The 11,762-nt window shown below is 62.2% G+C and overlaps 1 long non-coding RNA gene across 2 annotated transcripts; it reads right to left on the reverse strand.

The window, feature by feature from the left end:
• Positions 1 to 5,359: 5,359 nt before the first annotated feature.
• On the reverse strand, positions 5,360 to 11,078 carry LOC133248555 (uncharacterized). Of its 2 annotated transcripts, none has more exons than XR_009736758.1 (4): positions 10,989 to 11,078; positions 9,982 to 10,161; positions 8,556 to 8,655; positions 5,360 to 5,872 (listed from the first exon to the last, which is right to left on the reverse strand). It is a non-coding gene; the product is annotated as an uncharacterized LOC133248555 (long non-coding RNA). The 2 variants fall into 2 exon arrangements; XR_009736759.1 differs by lacking the exon at positions 10,989 to 11,078 and adding an exon at positions 10,768 to 10,978.
• Positions 11,079 to 11,762: the final 684 nt, after the last annotated feature.

An 11,762-nucleotide genomic window follows, 5' to 3' on the forward strand; every position in this document is an offset into this window, starting at 1 on the left:
GAGACAGATACACAGTAGCAAATGCTATGAACGAGATATTAATTCCACTCCACAAACAAGGATGGTACTTTAAAAGAGGAGATTTTTGTCTTTCTCGGAGCCCTCCCCCACCCCCATGCCTTCGTGGAAGGACAAGCGTGTTGGCCGATTATCAGAACCAGCACATCCATTCCGAGAACTTTTCCTTGGGGTTATTCAGAACGAGGCAGGAGCCGAGTCCCCTGGCTGCGGCCCCGTCTCCTGTGTCCTGGCTGTGTTTTCAGGCACTGCCAAGGGCAGGGGGAGCCCAGGACGTGGGATCCATCCGGTGCCTCCAAGGAACCAGGCCTTGGAGCGGCTGCCCTGCTCTGCTCCGCTCTTCTGAGTTCTCTTTGCTTTTTCTTTCCTTGTCTCCTGTTCTCAGTGATCTGGAACTTGCTTGGTTTGAGGGTGAGCCTGTGAAGGGCGGGGGGCGATGCCGTGCCCTGCCCCCACCCCCCAGGGCAGCACTTCAGGTTCAGGGGTCTCTCCTGGTCCCGCCCGTCATGGGCCATGCCTGTCCCACCCAGCTCTGTCCGTCTCTTTCTGCACTTCCCATTCTGCTCCTCTATCTGTCCGTCTGTCTGTCCCCTCAGCCCAGGGTCGCACGGATCACAGTGGAGGCTTCAGGGGCACTCTGATGTCGAGAGCTAGCCACCCCCACCCACACGTCTTTCCCGGTTGCTTCTGCTTGTATTTTCCCCACGTGACTCTCAAATATTCCCCAGCTAATCCCAGGGAAAGCAACCCATTAGTATTTTGTGTGTGTGATTGTGCTAAATTTATAAATGAACAGAATCAGCATCTTTGTGAGGCTAAGTTTATTTGCATTTGAGTAAATTAACTTTTTTTTTATTCACAAATGTCTTAAAGTTGCTCTCACATTGGCCTGGCACATTTCCTGTTACATTTAATCATCGGTTCTCATCTCCTTTGCCTCCTTGTAAATGAATATTCATTGGAGAGACTGATGCTGAAGCTGAAGCTCCAATACTTTGGCCACCTGATGCCAAGAGCCGACTCGTTGGAAAAGACCCTGATGCTGGGAAAGATTGAAGGCAGGAGGAGAAGGGGACGACAGAGGATGAGATGGTTGGATGGCATCACCGATTCGATGGACGTGAGTCTGAGCAAGCTCTGGGAGTTGGTGATGGACAGGGAGGCCTGGCATGCTGCCGTCCATGGGGTCGCAGAGTCGGACATGACTTAGAGACGCAACAATAACAAAAAGAGCCCCGGCCACCCCGGCCCCCGAGCTGGCAGGCGGGCTTTGTCACTGACTCAGTCCGCCTCATGGCTTCGAGCCCAGAGTTCTTCAAGACACCGCCTCCTCTCACGTCCTCCTGGAGTCCGGGGTCCTGGTGTCGGGCTGCGGTCTGGCCGTTCCCGGGTGGATTGCTCCTGGACGCGGCCCAGGACTCAGGCCCAGCAGGCTTGCCCCTCCCGGGTCCCGACTTCATGCTCTGTGAGCCGAGGTCTGGTCCCCATGTGGGGCTCGTGGAGCGTCAGGCTGGAGGCAGGGCCTGGGGCCCAGTACGGGAGGCCAGCCCGGAGGCACAGTTGCCGCGGCGCGGCGGGAGGCAGGCTCAGGGGGGCAGCATTGGTGCCAGCATCACCCACCACCAGAAGGGGAGGCAGCCGGGGGCTGGTGTCCTGAGGTCCCAAAGAAGTGGTGGGGGTCCTCGCTGTGATGTCTCGGGGTCCCCGCACCTGGGCGAAACTTCTCCAGCAAACTCGCGTCTCCAGCAAACCCGGCGGAGGGGGGACTATGGCCTCCGTCTTCACCCTGTGATGATGAAGGTCACGGAAGTGGTTACAGACCCAGGGCCTCTGCCCCTGACTCCCCTGTCCACACCCCGCCCTGGCCTGGACCCCAGCAGCCTCTGATTCCTGCCTGGTTTTCCCAGGGAGGTGAGCGGTCGCCAGGGTCTCACAGCCTCTGCTGCAGCAGTGACCGGCCAGAAGGGGCGCCTGCAGCCTGGGCTCTGCTCCCAGGGGCTGAGCCCCTCGTGGGGACGGGAAAAGAGCCCGCTGCCCACCCCCCTGGGTGAAGAGGGCTGTGCTGTGGGAGCTGGCAGCCCCGCTCTGACGCCCCGAGGATGGAGTCAGGGCCACGGGAGACCCGCCAGACCCCTGCCTCCTCCCGGCACCTCCCGCTGTCTCAGCAGCAAGCCCCCGGAGTCAGCACAAGCGGAGTGGCCAGCTCCGCCGCTCCCTTAGCAGCCCCGCCTTCCGGGGAGGCCGCTGGTACGGGGGTCCCCCCCAGTCACCCCCGTTCTCGCCCCTGCGGGCAGCAGCTGCCCCGTCTGTCCCTCTGGCCCCTTTCTACTGGTTCCTGCTCTGAGCTGCCGCCCCTCCCCAGCCCCTCGAGCCCTGTGTCTGAAGGGAGCCTCCGTCTACGCCCTGAGGGCATGTCACTCAGGTCCTCAAGGCTGGACGGTCCGCTCCCTGCAGGGCTGGGGAGGGTGGACAGGCTGGGGCAGGTGGCGGGGCCCCAAAGCTGGGACGGCCCCTTCCTCCTCTGTCACCAGCAAGGCCTCCCGGGGGGCTGTCCCCTCCGCAGTCTCATCTGGAGCTGCTGGTCTGGGCAATGCAACCTTGGGGGCAAATCCTTGGGCTTGGAGATGTGTTTCCTGCCGCTCTGCTCACTAGGTGACGGGGGATAATGGGGACCCCCCCACAGGGCTGGGCCGTCGTGCTCCCAAGGACCGGCCCGGCGCTGCCTCTGGGGTGACGTGTTCTGCTGGCCATCCGGTGGTTGCTGGCGTTGGCGGACACTCCCTAGCCCATCACCCATGTCTCTGCCCTCTCTGCCCCCAGCCCCAGCCCTGGGTCCCGGCCTGTGTAGGGTTCGTGCCCTCTGCGCTCTCCCAGGGACGAGGCGGCCTGGGCTCTCGTGAGGCTGGGGGCCTTCTAACAGCAGGACCTGACTTCCCACAGCTCTGGAGGCCGGGAGCTCGAGGTGCTGGAGGGGTGGGTTCAGGGAGAGCCCTCCTCCTGGTACCCGGCTGGCATCTCTCTGCCAGGTCCGCAGGTGGCGGGGGTGAGGGGCTCTCTGGGGCCTCCCTAAGGACACTAATTTCATTCCCAGGGTCCCACCCTCATGACGTCATCACCTCCCAATACCATAACCGTGGCGAGGATTTCAACATACACGTTCAGGAGGGACTCGAATGTTCAGACCCAGGCAATGGAGCCTACAGGATTCGAATGAATGAACAAGGGCAGGGGTGGAAAAGGGAGTGAGTTCTGAAAGGACAAATTCAAACCCTGTAGAAAGGGGACCTCTGTTCCTCCCTGGAGGCTGTGAGGGCGTGGCCATCGCAGGGCGCATTCTTGCAGAGTCACCCCCACCCACAAGGCACACAGGCTCACCTCTGGGGTCTGGTGGCGCTGAGCCAGCTCTCGCCCCGCAGGATTAGACAGGAGCACTTTGGCGTTTGGAGAGCCCTTGCCCTCCTGTGAACCACGCGCCCTCTGGGCACTTAGCCCTGCAGGTGACGCCTGCCCACGGACATTGTTCCCAGCCGCCAGGCCTTTCTTTTCCTGAACGGAGCCCAGGATCCCTGCCAGCTTCAGCACACCAGTGGATTTTGCAAAATTAAGGGGTTTTTTTTCCCTTAAATAAAAGTAGATAATCTCTGAACCCATTTGCTCTCCACTTTCTGCATCCTGCCTGTGCAGAAAAGGCTATAAAAGAAGCATCCTGATCACTGCCCCAGCTTTCTCCGTGTCTCCGGGCAAGGTGGCCCCTCCCCTCCGCAGAGCCGTCCTGGGGCCCCCACGGAGCCCCCCAGCACAGCCCCACCGGCCACAGTGAGGCTCCAAGCCGCGTGCCCATGTCCACAATGGGGCTTCCACGGCGGGCCCCACCCGGGTGGAAGGAGCTGGGAGTTGATGGAGCATGAAAGCTGCTTCGCAGGCGTGAAGGCTGTGAGACCGTAGATTAGAACTGCACAAGGGCTCTGAGGTGCTCGACGGTCTGACCCTGGTCCAACGTGCATTCCCCCCCAAGCCCCGAGGGCCCTCGAGCTGGATGCTGGGGGTGGTCCTGGTCTCAGCCCTGGGGACTTAACACGGGGGGTGGGGGGATCACTGCCTGGCCTCCTCACCACTCACTGTTTCCCCCACATCACGGCAGCAGATACGGCCTCTGCCCACTGGGCCAGCCTGCTGGATGCTGACTCGGGAGGGACTCCCAGAGGCCCCAGGAGACTGGCCGCTGCCCGGGGGAGATCTGGGAACCGAGGCTGATGGAACACGGCCTCTGTCTTCTCCTCCTAAACCCGAGGTTCCCGCGGAACGGTGGGGCCCTGGGCCTGAGGAGGCGGGTCTGGAAAAGGGCAGCAGGACCATCCAGCCACCCCAGCCTCGTGGGGCTGACCCTCTGGTCCTGCACAGCTACTGAAGTGGGGAGACCCCCTCAGGGCTGGGGTCCCCACCTGCTGTCAGCCTCTCCCCTGCCCACCCACCTCCCCAGGCCGGGCAAGCCTCTTCCTGTTGGTGCTGGGACCTCACAGAGCCTGAGATGGGGGCGTCCCCCCACCCCCCGATGACAGACTTTGACATCACATCTCTCCTCCTTCAGGTCTGGATTTGCTCTCATCTGACACACTGTCTCCACCCACAGCGGGGAACAGCGGGGCCTGAGGGAGCAGTGGGTGGGGTGGGGTGCCCTGGGGGGGCTCCCATCCCAGGGCAGGGGGACAGGAGGGAGGAGGAAGTCCCGGGGACCTCGTGAGCAGCCAGGCAACCTCACAGAGTTCCGGCCTGCAGGCGGTCTGTATGTTTATTATTATTTGATCAAACTTTACAGCCAGAGAACTGATGACCACAGCCGTGACAGCTCGCACGCAGGACGGTGCCTGGGGCATCTGTGTGGTCATGAAATGATCCGGGGGTCACGCTCCCGACCCTCCCGTGGCCGAGCAGGAACAGCGTGTGAGACCCGCCTCCTCCGTGTCTGTGATCAGGACTGTTGCCTGCAGTCCTGAGGCCACCCCGGGCCCAGACCTTACTTATACCCGGGAGCTGGGCCCTGACCCCTCCAGAGCCCCCTGCCCCTGCTGGCCGCGGCTCCTCTGCCCCTCTGGATCAGCAGGTAGCTTCTCCTCCGTGCAACCGGGACGCGGGTGACGAGGTGGGACCTGGGCTGGGGGCCCTGGCCCCCCACTGGATACTGGCCTTTCTGAGGGTGCTGCCTGCCCCCTCCTTGTGGACACAGATTCCCACAGCCTGAGCCTCTGTGCCCCTGGCCTCGCCCCCCATCTCTGAGTCACTGGCGGGGTCAGAACCAGGACACACGTGTCAGCAGGTTTGAGTAAAAATGACATCCTAAGGAGAGGGTTTAACCGAGTATTCCTTTATTGAAAAGCAGCAGCTGATAAATATTGAATTGCAGTTTTGTCGCAAATACACCAATTATCTCCCGGAAAATGGGAAGCGGGGCGGCAGAGCCACGCGTGACAACATGTCACTCCGCTAATTCAATTTCTTGATTGACTCAAATATTCCCAGCTCTGAAATTCAGACGATGGAGCAGTTTCCATGACCACAGCTCTTCCCCTGAGGTCGGGGTGGGAGGAGCTGGTCCTGGGAGACCCCCGGGGGCTCCACCGCGTGTCTCCCCGTGGGTGGGCCAGGCAGGGCCATGCCGTGTCCACGCCCACCCCTCCGTGGGCGGCCTCTCCCCACCACTCTGCAGCCCCTCTGCTCATCCTGGGGAAGGAGGCTGTCTCGGTGACCCCAGGCCGGGGGTCCTGCAGCCTCGGAGCCCCGAGCCTCCCTGTCGTCTGTAGCCCCCTCGTCTCTCGTACGGAGTGTGTCTTATTCCCGGGCAGGTGACCACACACTGCTGAAACAGAAGGCCAGGGCACTCTGAACAGAGCTCAGTTTCCCGAGGGTCTCCCTGCTCCCTCCCTTCTGCATCTCTCCCCGCCTCTCCCCTCTGACCCCCTCCACTCCCCCGCCTCTCTCTGGTATCTGCGGGCCCTGCTGCCCTGGGTCTGTGGCCCCCTTGCCTGGTGCCCCCTTCACGGCTGGATCACCTGCTTTCTGGGCCTCGGGCCCCACCCCATGTAGGAAGCAGGGGATCAGAGTTCCTGCCCCAGGGCTGCTCTCTGGGAGGGAGGAGTCTGGGGTTCCAGGCTCCACACCTGTCCTCCTTGTCCTGTCTCCCTGGGGTCATCTCAGCTTCCTCCCCTCCATCAAACCAGCGCTTCTGGCACTGCTGAGCAGACAAGTGTCTCTTCCACCTGCAGAGGCTGGAACTGACACATACACACCCCTAGATGTAAAGCAGGCAACCAATAAGGACCTGCTGCACGGCGCAGGGAGCGCGCCTGAGAGTCTGTAATGACCTATATGGAAAAGAGGCTGGAAAAGAGTGGGCGTACGCTGGAACCCTGAAACTAACACATTCTGTAAGTCAGCTATATGCCAATAAAACTTTATTAAAAAGAACACTGAAGCCAGCAGAGGCCCCTTGCTCTGTGTGTGTCCGGCCCACACCCCAGCCGTTCCCTCTTTCCTCAGGGCCGAGCCCCACTCCCGCCCAGCCCAGGCACCCTGGACCTGCGGGGCCACCACCTCCTGGGAGAGTCAAGTCCAAGGCAGGTTGGTAAAAAGTCCGGGGTCCCCGAGGAGGAGAGAGGGGTCTGGGGCTCTCAAAGAGGAGGAAAGGACACACGTCTTTTTCTACATTCCTTAGTAAGGATTATATAACAGCAATGTATCCCGCTTAAGGACACGTTTCTCCTTTGTGAAAACTTTCTGACTAATCCTGTTATCTTAAAATGTGTACTATGGGAGTGGGTCTAGTAAGATCTTTACAACCTTGAGACATTCTTTTGATTTATTGCAATAACAAATTTAAAAGTATATCGCTCCCTTGCTAAGACGAGGGATGGGGCACTCTCCACCCCCTTCTGATGTTTGTGTCAGAAGCTTCCTCTGTCCCTTGTCCTTCTTTAATAAAACTCTACTGCACAAAGGCTCTTGAGTGATCAAGCCTGATCTCTGGTCCCGAAGCTAAATCTGCTTTGGAGATCACAAATCCAACATTGTTCACCGTAAGCGCTCACTCCCATCGTGCTTACCTCCAGGCCCCTAGATTCTGGCTTTCTCCCCATCTCCTTGTACCTGCCAGCCAGGCAGCCCCTCCTCAAAGCCCCCAGCCGGGAGGGTGCCCTGGAGGAGGTGGGCACACAGCGAGTGTGTGGGTCAGAAGCTGCTGAGCAAAGGTGGGTGGGTCGGGAAAACACTCTGCCTGCTGCATCAGAGCGTGTACCGGCCCCTGAATCTCCGAATCTCTGCTCTGTCCCAAGGTGAGCCCGTCTCTGCGAGCATCTGCTGACATGCCCTCGTCCACATTCACGCAGCTCCTGAGCAAACGGGGCCCCCACAGAGGGACAGCAGGGTCCTGTCCCCGGGGTCCAGGGGCCGGGCGCCCCCTGCCCCCTGCAGCCTCGCCTGCCCACCCTCGTGGGCTGGGCTCTCATTCTGTAGGCCTAAGGCCTGCAGAGCGCTGTGAGCATCGCCAGGCCAGGGGAGAGCGTGGTGATTCCCCTGCTGCGTACACGTGCCCCTCCAGCCCCCGGTCACCTGTCGTTGAGCTGGTTCTGCGGGGAACACTGCGGTAAGCCTCGGCTTGTCTGGGAAACACAGTCTCCGGGCACATTAATGTACCCGAAGGCTGTGTGGGGCCCCTGGACCCCAGTGCACCCATCTAAGACCCCAGGATGTGGCAGAGTGTTCAGAACTGACCTCTGCTTCCGTCCAGCCAAGCACTGTCTGTCTAGAGGGGTACCCTTTCGAGTTCCAAGAGGGAACGTGGGCTTTCTTTGGACCACAGGGGGTGCAGTGGGGCTTCTTGCCCCAGTCCTTCCCTGGGCGCCCTTCCCCTGGGACAGTCTGAGACGAGAGGAGGAGGTAGAGACCCTGGGGTGGTCTTTCCAGCTGCAGCCCCACGTCCACTTTCCAGGAGGGAGCCGGCCTAAAGGGAGGCACATGGGAAAGGTTACCCTCAGACCGGGCCGTGCTCTGGGGCTGGGCCACCCGGCCCTGTGGTCCATTGGCCTGCTCTGCTCATGGGCAGTGAGTATGGGGCAGCAGGCAGGCTGTCTGCTCACAAAGGGGCTTTGAGTTGGAGAGGAAGCGTCGGCCGGGCCCAGAGCTGCTGTGTGCTCGGCCTTGGACTGACTGCCAGTCCCCGGACCCACGAGGCCCGTGTCCTGGGCTGCTGCGACCTGGGCCCCCACATGCTGGGCCCCTGCGACCTGGGCCCCCACGTCCTGGGCCCCCGCATGCTGGGCCCCGCACCCTGGGCCCCCATGTCCTAGGCCCCCCGTGACCTAGGCTCCTGGGCCCCCAAGACCAGGGCTTTTTCACTGGCTCACTGGCCTCCCTGCCTTGCTGGCTGGAATAACCTCAAGTGTGGACAGTGGGGGCCAGGCCACTGACTGAGGCCAGGAGGAGTGGATCCTGACCCTGCCTTAGGCGAGGGGTTGGTTTGCGCACCTGCCCAGGAGGCCACCGACCTTACTTCCTGCTGGATCGATGCAAACCTCTCTGTCAATACATCTCAGCGTTCTCTCAGCCGAGATCGATGCCTTTGTCCTGGTAACAGTGCCCGGACGCCTGGAGGGAGGGGGCGTGAACGGCATGCGTGAGTGGGCATCATGGGCCCCCTGACCTAGATGCCCAAAAAGATGCCCAGAGACCCTTCACCACAGACCCTCACAGCCCCCTAGGCCTGCTCCTCCCTCCTCCCGGGGGACGGCACCAGGAGAGACCCCATCCCGGGTCACCCACCCCATCACCCACCCCAGGTCACCCACCCTGGGTCAGCCACCCCGTTACCCACCCCATCACCCACCGTGGGTCACCCACCCCGGGTCACCCACCCCGGGTCACCCACCCTGTCACCCACCCCATCACCCACCCCATCACCCCCCCTGGGTCACCCACCCCGGGTCACCCACCCTGGATCACCCACCCCGTCACCCACCCCATCACCCACCCCATCACCCCCCCTGGGTCACCCACCCCGGGTCACCCACCCCGGGTCGCCCACCCCGGGTCACCCACCCCGTCACCCACCCCATCACCCACCCCAGGTCACCCACCCCATCACCCCCCCTGGGTCACCCACCCTGGGTCAGCCACATCACCCACCCCATCACCCACCCTGTCATCCACCTCATCACACACCCCGGGTCACCTGCCCTGGGGGACAGCACCAGGAGAGACTCCACCCCAGGTCACCCACCCTGGGCAGCACCCTCCTGCCAGCTGGGCAGGTGTCCTGTGGCTTCTCTGAAACTCAGAGGAGAGGAGCCCGGGCAGGAAGTCGCCTCCGGGACGCATACCCACTGGGCCCGCAGAGCCCGGCTCCACGTGCCCCACGGCTCCATGTGCCCCACGGCTCCACGTGCCCCACGGCCGGTCCTGGCCACGGGAGTGCGCCCCGGACCACGTGGGAGCACCGCTCATGACCTCCTGTTGAGCCACGGAGCCCGCCACCCTCGTGGCCCCGGGGGCCTGGGGAAGGCAGGGGGGAGGAGGGGGATTTGGTGGAGCTGGGTCCCTGCTGTGGGTGGAGGGCGCGCTGACCCCAGGCCCGCACAGTGAAAGGCCCTGTGTGGCTGGGTGCCTGGGCTCCTGCCCCAGCGCACCTTGACACCGGAGATCACCTCCCTTCCTGCTCCCGCCCCAGACGGGGTCCAGAAGGCGTGACCGGGCAGCTTCCTGTTAGGTGTTCACTGCAGCAGCAGCCCTCCCCCAGGGCTGCCCCCGAAGCCCGAGGGCATCCGTGTGGCACCAGAGCCTGTGGGGCAGGAGGGGCCCTGGGGGTCTCACCAAGTACCCGTCTTCCCGTCACGGCCGTGGGATGGGGGGCTCTGAGCACGCAGCGGAGCCCAGGTCCCTGGACCAGGACTCGGGTCAGCCCAGAGAGAACCGTACCCAGGTTCTTCCGAGGACCTGCTCTTCACGGCCAGAAATGGGGTTTAGTGCTCGGCAGCTGCCTGCTCTCGCCGACGGCCCGGTAGTCATCCCCGAGGGCACACGGCCCCTCGGGGCACCAGGGAGACAGGGAGGCCGCAACCGCAGAGGGTGTGCGTGGGAGGGAGGTTCCCGGTGACCCTGGGGAGGGAGGCAGGCAAGGTGGCCTCTCGAGCCACTGCTCAGCCTGGAGGCTCCTCATCCTCCACTGCTTTCTCCCCCGGGGGGCCTGTGTCAACCCCCAGGGACAGGCCTGGTTTGTGCCAAGACCCTCACAGCATCAGGCGGGCTTTCAGCAGCTCCTGGGAGGTGCAACTCCACGTGGGCACCGCAGGACCCAGCAGCTGGTCCTGAGGGCCCCACGGAGCTCCCCTTGCCGCCCTGCAGCCCCCATCTCTGCCCCCTCCGCGTCTGCACATCCCCTGCTCCTGGCTGGACCTCCTCAGCAGGAGGAGGGGGCTGCATAGCCTCAAGGCGGTGACCCCAGCCCCGTCAGCCTCGGCAAGTGACCGAGAATTGCAGTGGGTGTTAGGTGGGCACTTCTCGCTGGGCTAAGTTCTATGAAATTACAGGTTTTAATATCATAAAACAACGGAATTAGAGGCTTGGTGACCATTAAGTGTATTCACTCCTGCGACGGAGTCCACAGAAGGCCTGGAGCCGTCCGGCCGTGACATCCCTGCAGCCTCGTGGCTGGGCTGTTTTCCCTACCCCCACCCCTAGGGCTGGTCCCGACCCCACACGGACCCCACCGCAGCTTCCCAGATGGAAGGAGGGCTGGGCCTCCAGCTCAGACTCAGACTCAGAGGGTCTTCTGGCTGAATGGGGGTGAAATTCCCCTTGGACCCCGCTTGCTGTAGAGACGGGCCAGGCACAGAGGCCCTCAGAGGCAGAGCCGTCAGTGAGAAAGCTGGGGGGGGCGGGGCGTGCAGGAACAGGTGGCGTGCTCAGCCCCCTGCCCTGCTTACAGAGTGCGCCCTTCTGACGCTCCAGGACCAGGTGGGACGAGGGCCCGGCGCGGCCGTTGGACTGGGCGGGGTCGGCGGGAGGGGGTGGGGTCGGCGGGAGGGGGCTGGAGGCGCAGGCTGAGACCTGGGTGGGTGTGGCTGGTCTCCGTCTGGTGGCCCCGGGGTTGGAGGACAGCCTGTGGGCTCCGGGCAGACCCAAGGCCCCAAGCGAGTCGTCTGCAGGGACCGGGGCCCTCCATCCCCACAGGACAGCGGTTACAGCTGTGGTTGCTGTGATCGCTGTAAGATCAGGACTTGCTGCTGCTTCTGCTGCTAAGGCGCTTCAGTCGTGTCCGACTCTGTGCGACCTCACAGACAGCAGCCCACCAGGCTCCGCCCTCCCTGGGATTCTCCAGGCAAGAACACTGGAATGGGTTGCCATTTCCTTCTCCAATGCATGAAAAGTGAAAAGTGAAAGTGAAGTCGCTCAGTCGTGTTCGACTCTATGCGACCCTATAGACAGCAGCCTACCAGGCTCCTCCATCCATGGGATTTTCCAGGCAAAAGTACTGGAGTGGGTTGCCATTGCCTTCTCCGAGATCAGGACTTACAGAGATTATAATCAGCATTCTGTAATAGTACGTTAGGGGATTTGTGTGTGTGTGTGATGCATCAATTGGAAGAGAAATGAAATACAGTAGTTTTTTTTTTTTTTTTTTTTGCTGCACTTCAGCCCGCTCCTTGCTCTGTCTTAGTTTCACACGGGGGATGTAGTTCACTGACCAGGGGTCAAAC

Source organism: Bos javanicus, chromosome 5, assembly GCF_032452875.1.
Source record: "Bos javanicus breed banteng chromosome 5, ARS-OSU_banteng_1.0, whole genome shotgun sequence".
In the NCBI taxonomy this organism is placed as follows: Eukaryota; Metazoa; Chordata; class Mammalia; order Artiodactyla; family Bovidae; genus Bos; species Bos javanicus.